This window comes from Protomyctophum parallelum (assembly GCF_964188405.1).
Source record: "Protomyctophum parallelum genome assembly, chromosome: 22".
NCBI lineage: Eukaryota > Metazoa > Chordata > Actinopteri > Myctophiformes > Myctophidae > Protomyctophum > Protomyctophum parallelum.
Genome location: NC_139714.1, coordinates 4,062,660 through 4,071,368, shown reverse-complemented (window position 1 = coordinate 4,071,368; position 8,709 = coordinate 4,062,660).

Below are 8,709 nucleotides of genomic sequence, written 5' to 3'. Positions count from 1 at the left end.
TAGTTTTCATTTAGTTTTGGTCACATCTTTGTCACCTGGAATGTCTTAGTGTTAGTTTAATTTTAGTCGACTAAATATCATAAGATTTTTGTTGACGAAATTGTCAGTATAGTCTTAGTTTTAGTCATCATGGCTTTTATTCCGTTTTTCTCTGTGTAAAACGGTTAGTCGAAATAGTTTTAGTCGACAAAATCAACACTACATCACACGTCATCTCGGGTGGAAACCTCATGTGTCCAAAACTGTTAAATTCAGTTCAAAATCTAAAATAACAAAATATAAGGTACTTTTGTGCAGTGGTGGAAATTGGAAAAAGGTACTCACATTTTTACTTACGTAAAAGTATAGCCTAATACTGCCATGCAGAAATACATTGTTACAAGTAAAAGTCCTGTAATCAAAATGTAATTGAGTACAAAAGTATTGACGTCAAAATATACATAAAAGGACTCATTATAGCCTACAGAATGCCCCATTTCAATTAAGTTTTCAAATGAATAAGAATTGTAAAATAATTGAAAATAGCAGATCTACAATGCGTCGCTTGTAGATCGGCTATTTTCAAATGTTCTAAATATATATAGTGCTTAAGTGTTTAACGTATGTTTTGTAATAATAATCAGAATCTACAAAGCAACTAGTAGGCTTAACTAAAGCTTTCAAATTGTAGTGGAGTAATACCAGTCCATATAGAAATTTGAAACGTTCAGAAAGAATGAAAATAGCAGCTCACATGTACAAGGCTACGAGATGCATAGGACGTAAGTGGTTAACCCATTTAGACGTGAAGACACATCTGTGTCACCTTATAGCTTTAACCATTATTTAAAACTTTATCCATTGAAAATTTGCAGATCTACAAGGTCGTAGGAGCTGTTTTTGAAATAGGACGTAAGTGGTGACCCAAAGGTTTTTCTTTGAATCAGAGTGGATTGAAAGTCATAGCTTAATAATAATAATAAGAAGAAGAAGAAGAAGAAGAAGAAGAAGAAGAAGAAGAAGAAGAAGAAGAAGAAGAAGAAGAAGAAGAAGAAGAAGAAGAAGAAGAAGAAGAAGAAGAAGAAGAAGAAGAAGAAGAAGAAGAAGAAGAAGAAGAAGAAGAAGAAGAAGAAGAAGAAGAAGAAGAAGAAGAAGAGAAAAAACATACTCAAGTACAGAACTTAACTCATGTACTTATGTACTTTTCAAGTTACTGTGTCCACCATGGCTCAGAACTATGTCCAAACAAGCCCCCAGCACAGTAACATGGCATATGTCACCTTGCAACACATGCCCTGGCATGTCTCCCTACTCGGAGTGATCCAGAAATGAACCTATACAGTATATGCCAGTGGCTCTCAAATTGGTGTCCAGGGACCCTCAGGGTTTCCAGGGGGGGTTTTGATTGATTGATTGAAATATTTATTAACAGTTTGCAGAATTGGGGGGCTTCCAATAGACCCTTACTGTGTACAAATTGAACCGAATGGACCCTTACAGGTCTGTAACTCTGAGATTGTACAAATGGAACCAAATGGACCCTTACAGGTCTGTAACTGAGAATGTACATATGGAACCAAATTGACCCTTACATGTCTGTAACTCTGAGCGTATATAAATGGAAAAAGGTTTGAGAACCATAGCACTATGCATTTATGCAATGATTTCACGTGTATATTGGCCAGATATTGTATACCATAACGAGAGCCCCAGACCCCGGCATAACACAGCTGTGCATTGTTTATCTTTGTTTGGAATATTTCCTGTACAGCATGCAGGAGAGTACATAATGTTTGACTTCCTGTGTGTGTGTGTGTGTGTGTGTGTGTGTGTGTGTGTGTGCGCGTGCGTGCGTGCAAGCAAGCGTGCAAGCAAGCGTGTGTTTGTGAGCGAGCGAGTGAGTGAGAAACAGTATAAGAATAAAAGATCCGCACACCAGTTATGGCTGCTCTCTGAGTGAGTGTGTTTGATTGGTTCAAATTGGTATCCTGCCCTCATTGATTTTTCCTGTTTTACTAAAGACCTGGAGAGATGGGGAGACCCCTGTTACTGCACTAAACTTTTGTTTCGTCCGTGTTTGTGATATGTAAGAAGGGAAATATGTGGGGAAACAGAAAACGGCTATCACTGACTGTATTAGAATTCTTCTTATTTTCCTTTCAGCTGTTCCCTTCAGGGGTCGCCTCAGCGAATCATCTGCCTCCATCTCACCCTGTCCTCTGACTCCTCTGCTCTCACACCAACTAACTAATGTTCTCTTTCACTACATCCATAAATCTTCTCTTTGGTCTTCCTCTAGGCCTCCTGCCTGGCAGTTCCAACCTCGACATCCTTCTACCCATATAGTCAGTCACTATACCCCTCCTCTGTATGTCCAACCCATTTCAGTCTGGCCTCTCTGGCTTTATCTACAAAACATCTAACATGCCCTCTGATGTACTTGTTCCTGATCCTATCCGTCCTTAAGTTGTTACTCCGAGAGAACCTCCACATTTTAGTCTGTGCTATACCTCCAGCTCGGCTCCAGTCCACTATAGGATTTAAGTGGCTAAACACAATTACAACAAGTGACATTATGTGACCAAAAGATATACTGTATAAAGTGTATATATATGTCAGGGTACGCTGTGAATGAGCAAAACGTGATGTTCTACCATGTAGATGAAGATGTACTTCAACAGTAGCAGTTATCAGTGTCTATAAATCAGTGTGTCACAGACATGCATATCAGTATGCTTACGCAGACGGGAGCGAATCAGGTCAGCGTATAGTAACAGGTCAAACCTAAAATCAGAGCCATACAAGGAGAGTTGCACTGTTTCTGACCCCTCATTGGCGCAAGTGAATGAAAAAAGTAGAGCGTGAAAGGAGATTAAAGGTAATTGATTAAACTGTAAAGACAGATGAGACAGTGAAACATAACAGCCAGAAAAAGTCTGTCGATAACGTGACCCGACCGGCTATACAACTCACACACACACACACACACACACACACACACACACACACACACACACACACACACACACACACGAATACTATAAAAATGCATAGCACAGAACTGCATTAGGGGAAGTGGCGGGGGGCAGCGGTTTTGGGCAGTCAAAGTTCCCGCTAGATCTGCATCTCTGGATGTTGTCATGATTCTCTCTCCAGAGGTGTTAAGCAGCTAAGTACATACAACTGCACTTAAGTACAACTTTGAGTTACTCTTGTACTTTATCTAAGTATATTCCCAATTTTTTAAACTTTATAGGCCTACCTCTACTCACGCACGCACCAGTGGCGTATGCAGGAATTAAATATTACCTTGACCTCCGTGCGCGCAATAAATTGGCATTACTTAATTAATACTATTTTTTTTAATTAATGAATACTCATTTTTGCCTTCAATTTCCTAAAAATATTAAGTCAGGTGTCTTAGAGATTGACAGGTGTAATGTCAGGCTGTTTACACAAACACTCAAAGCTGGCCATCCACTGTCAATGGCATTCAATGTTTGTGTTTACTGTTTACACAAACATTCAAAGCTGGCCATCCACTGTCAATGGCATTCAATGTTTGTGTTAACACAATCATGTCTGTGTACACAACTACACAAACCCTCAAAGCTGGACATAGGAGCGCTCCTCAACAACCATGAAACAACAACATGCACACTCTCCCAGGCAGCCTACTAGTATTGAAGTAGTAGTGTTGAGAATTGAAGACTGCAGAGTGTAACAACAGCTAGTTTCTTTCAACTCACTCAATTCCAAATTAGCAAGATAGCACCCCATAGCATAGCAGCAGACAACATGTCATGGCACAATCAATGGAAATCCATTCAGCAAAAATTACAATTCAATTCTGACCTTTGATGTCTTCAATCATGTAGTAATCCATAACAAGGGTGGACGCTGTTGTGGAGTTGCCCAGTAAAGCTGAAGTCCTCTCCTCAGGATAGGCCTACAACTGTTCCTACAGTATAGGCTACTGTAGCTCCTCTAGGGACTGCTGACTTCCTTTCTTTCCAAAAAAAATATACGTTTGACATTGTGAGGCTAACATTTTGGATACTCTCAGAAAGGCTTCTCATTAATATTTAATTTAATCATAAACAAAGACGCAAGTTTCTGGAAAACACCATTCTAGAAACAAGCACATGATGACAGCAGGCATCAGGCAGGCATGACCAATCAATCTATGCAGGTACAGATGGACAAACTAGGCAGTGCCAGTGGCTTCGGAGTTCGGATCCAAATAGGAAAAGATGGATAATAATCCACCCACTGCCATATTTTGCTAAATTGAATAGAGTGATTGCATTCACATTATGTTATGCCATGGCATAGTGCTATGGTTCTCAAACCTTTGTGGTCCATGTGTGTGCGTGCGTGTGTGTGTGCGTGCGTGTGTGCGTGCGTTTTTCATGTGACTCCAGAGAAGAACCTCTCCAAGAAGAGAGGTCCATGTGAGCTTAATTATGCAAGTCAGTTTGTCTCCAAGGCCTGCACTGTTCTACTGATAATCAAGGGCCACCTGGGGACAGGAGGGTGATGGTTTGTTCACGGTTTGCTGTCTGTTCCTGTGGCAATTTGTGTAACAAAATAATTTGTGTTGATAGCTGGGAGCAAATGGTTGATCAATGGGTATAAGCATCTCATCTTCAGAGAAGCAGTGAACACGCCTATATTCTCACCTCTGTTTGTGAAACTGTACTTAATTCCATGACATTGAATGTAAGTGGGTCATTCTACCCGACGGCGTAATGCCGTAAGGGTATGATGTGAATGAGCACTCAAAGAAAACATGATGTTCTACCATGTAGAATTAAGATGTACTTCAACAGCAGAAGTTATCAGTGTCTATAAATTAGAGACCATGGTGTCACAGAGTCAGACACATATCAGTATGCTTATACAGAGGGGAGCGAATCAGGTCAGCGTATAGTAACAGGTCAAACCTAAAATCAGAGGTATACAAGGAGAGTTGCACTGTTTCTGACCCCTCATTGGCACAACTCTCCATTAGAAGGCTCTGCCTAAAATATATCATAACGGTGAGTGAGTGAATGAAAAAAGTAGAGAGTTAAAGGAGATTAAAGGTAATTGATTCACACAAACGACCAGCAGGTCAAGGGTTAATTCACACGGCCTGTGGAGCTGAAATGATAAGCTGTCAGAAACAAGGAAGAATCAGCGAACTAACCTTGGTTTGCCTGGGTGTGTCCGAGTGGTGTGACGTCATTCCATAATGTGGAGAAGATCTGCTAATTGGACCTACTGTAAGTGCTATGAACCCTGTTCAATATGCTCTGACCTCATTCAGTAAACTGCCTTAAGAACACTTGACACTTAAGCACTTAAACTGTATAAACGACGCCTTGTCCTTCTCTCCCCTCAACACCACACGTCTTTTCACTGTATATGTTATGTATGTATGTAGCAGTCATTGTTTGCTGGTTAATATACTGTCGTACAGTATAAGCACGTGCACACCGGAATACCGGTAAGAGTATACGTAGGATGTATCGGTAGGTTTTTTTAGTATACGTTTTTCTTCCTTTTCTTTTTTCCTATGTCTAGGTTTTACCAGAACGGTAACAGAGGAGGTGCCCATATAAGGTATAGTAACTTATCAGTTTGAGAGTTCATAAGGGGGGGGGGGGGGGGGGGGGGGGGGATTATCTTCCTCAGCAGCCACGTCTCGTGCTTCACATGCAAGTCTTCATTTTTAGTCCGTCTCCCCTGAGACAGTATCGAGCCACCTATATGCCTGAGGGGAAATGAGACACACACAATTACGCACACAGCACTGACATATGGCATTATTCTAGGGAGGAAATGATGTGGAAATCTCGTACGGCCAGATGCCTAGTAACGTGCACACACGCACACAGAGAGGGCAAGTAGTGAATGGATGGGAGGCGTCCGCTTTTATACTCCGCAGGTGGCCAGCGCAGGTGAGTATACGTTTCTGCTTGATTTAGGATGAAGGCGTACATAGCGGCCCGCTATGATTCGTCCCAGCGGCTGACGTGGCGCTCCGCCTCCCTCTACCTGCCTCTCAACGGTGTGGAGGCGCCTACCTACCTAGATCCCACAATATATGTATACAGTATATATCCACCTATTTACAGTGGTGATTTTCAGTACTGCCTGAATTTGACACTGGTGAATGAATTCTGTACTGGCCATGTATGGAGCGTGTCTTGAGTGTGCAGGGTTTGATGAGGTCAGATCAACATAATGGTATGTCACAACAGGTCAGCTCCATATATGGAGATCTAAGGGTGGCAGTGGGGGCAGTGTCTTGAGTGTACAGGGCACAGGTACTGTAGTGCCAGGCCTTAATTTTCGGGCCTGTTGAGAACTCGTTTTTCGCCATAGCTACCGGGCGCGGCTCCACTAATAACTTTGGGGCAGGCCCGTCTAGAGTTTAAATGGACAGGTATCAGTCAAAAGGGAGACATTGAAGAGGAAGGATGGATGGGGTAATATCAACAAATGGAATGTCAGAACAGGTCAGCTCCATATGGAGAGCTAACGGTTTGAGGTGAGATGTAGAGTTGCATATTGATGACATCAGGGACCTCCAAGCTTAATATTGATGACATCACGTGATGTCAAGAGGCATGACCATATATGGGGCGTGACTGACTGACGGGAAATGCACAATTGCATAGTTAACTGCGACCTGCGCTCGCAATAAGAATTTGTAGGCCTACCTAAAATTTATGTCTGAAACTGTATGACTTGCGTTGATTTAAAACCCTATAGAATCCCTTTTCTGTCCGTGAAAATAGAAGATTTACAAGCTCACAAAGTGACGTGTTGTATTGTTGCTGAAGGCATTCGGTGTGATAAGAGGGAAATAGGTCTATTAGAGCCCGATAGCTGTCAACCAAGGATTAACGTGGCCTATAAAGTTCTCTATGCATTTGAATGATTAGATATGTGGCAGTGATGCAGTGTGTGAATAAACAGAGTAATGTAGTGCAGAATTATGAATATAAATGCGTCCGTCCATGTACAGTATGAGTTTGTGTGCGTGCGACGTGCGTGCATGCGTGCGTGCGTGCGTGCGTGCATGTGTGCGTGTGTGCGTGCGTGCAGCCCGTGAGTCACAAGGAGGCATGTTATAGCGTTCAGTCACAACAGCTCCCGTTTATATACATGTTCCACTCCAAAGCCCCTCCATGATTAGATCGCCACATAATCCGAACGACAAGGTGTGCACTTTGAGGTACATGATGTGAGTGTGTGAATCTTTCCCCCTGTAAGATACAGTATAGCCTATATATGTGCAGTGGTGGAAAAGGTAGTACTCAAATGTTTTTACTCGAGTATAAATACTGCAATATAGAAATACCCCGTTAAAAGTAAATGTTTTGCTACTTAAAGTATCTAAAGTTAAAGTGCTCATTATGAAGAATGTCCCATTTCAAGTTTTCAAGTGTATAAAACAACTTTTGAAAATAGCAGATCTACAAGCTCACAATGCGTTGCATCGGCTATTTTCAAATGGCCGAAAGTATAGGCTATGGTTTGTACTTTGTAATGTAATCAACATCTACAAAGTAAACATAAATGTAGTGGAGTCAACGTACAATGTTTGGAGATGTAGTGGAGTAGAAGTAAAAATATTGGAAATTGGAAAAACTCAACTAAGAAAGTGCAAATAACTCAACATTGTACTTATAAGTACAGCACAGAATATCTGTTTCCATGAGAACAGATTTTAAAAAAAAGTGCCCTTCTGGGCACAGGTCTCCACCAGGTTATCCACAGATCCGTGCAGTTAGAGGTAAAACACTTTTGGGCCAGTTATAGCGCCACCTTGAGGCTGAGTTGAAATTGTTCATGTGGCATTTCGTCCTCGGCCTAGTGGGAATGTGGGTGCACAATTTTTTTTTTTTTTTTAAGATATTTTTTTGCGGCTTACGCCTTTTATTGATTTTTTTTTTGAAGGGACAGACAGTAGGCTGACAGGAAACGGGAGAGAGATGGGGGGATGACATGCAGTAAAGGCCGTGTCGGGTCCGGGAGTCGAACCCGCGGCACACTGCGACTGGATTACCAGTCCGGTGCCCAGACCGTTACGCTACGGCCTGGGCGGGGGGGGGGGTGCACAATTTCAGGGAAATCACGCGATGTGTTCATGATTTGCAGCATTTTGTTTAAAACTGAGCACTCCTGTGAATTTTGGAAGCCAATCTTAACCAATCAGTATGGAGTCTGAGAAATCTGAAAGACCGGTTTGGTTGAATGGCTCTAGAGAGACTGTGTACCAATTTGCGTGATGTTTGGACAAAATCTGTAGGTGTGCTGTGCAAAAACTTGTTTTGCACAAAGCGGCCTCCTGGTGGCGCTATAACAGGCCGTTCTGGAAAGTTTGGGGCAGAGGTTCATGGTTGGCATCCAGGGAGTGTGTGTGCAAAATTTGGCATCGACCAGGTTAACGGTGGCTGAGATTAGCTGGTCACGGACGGACGGACACACGGACGGACGGACGGAGTGCAAAACATACTCTCCCCATGCCTTCGGCTGGTGGAGACAATAACTTCATACGTGATAAGTATGGACGGTTCAAGTGGTCTAAAGTCATATTGGTGAATCCCCAAAATCGTAAAATAGCCAATCTACAAGCTCACAACGTATCGATGTTTTAACTATTCAAAAATGTTTTTTTCAAAATAGTAAAAAGAAAAAAAAAGGCTAAGTAGTTTAGGGATAAGGGTTTTAGCA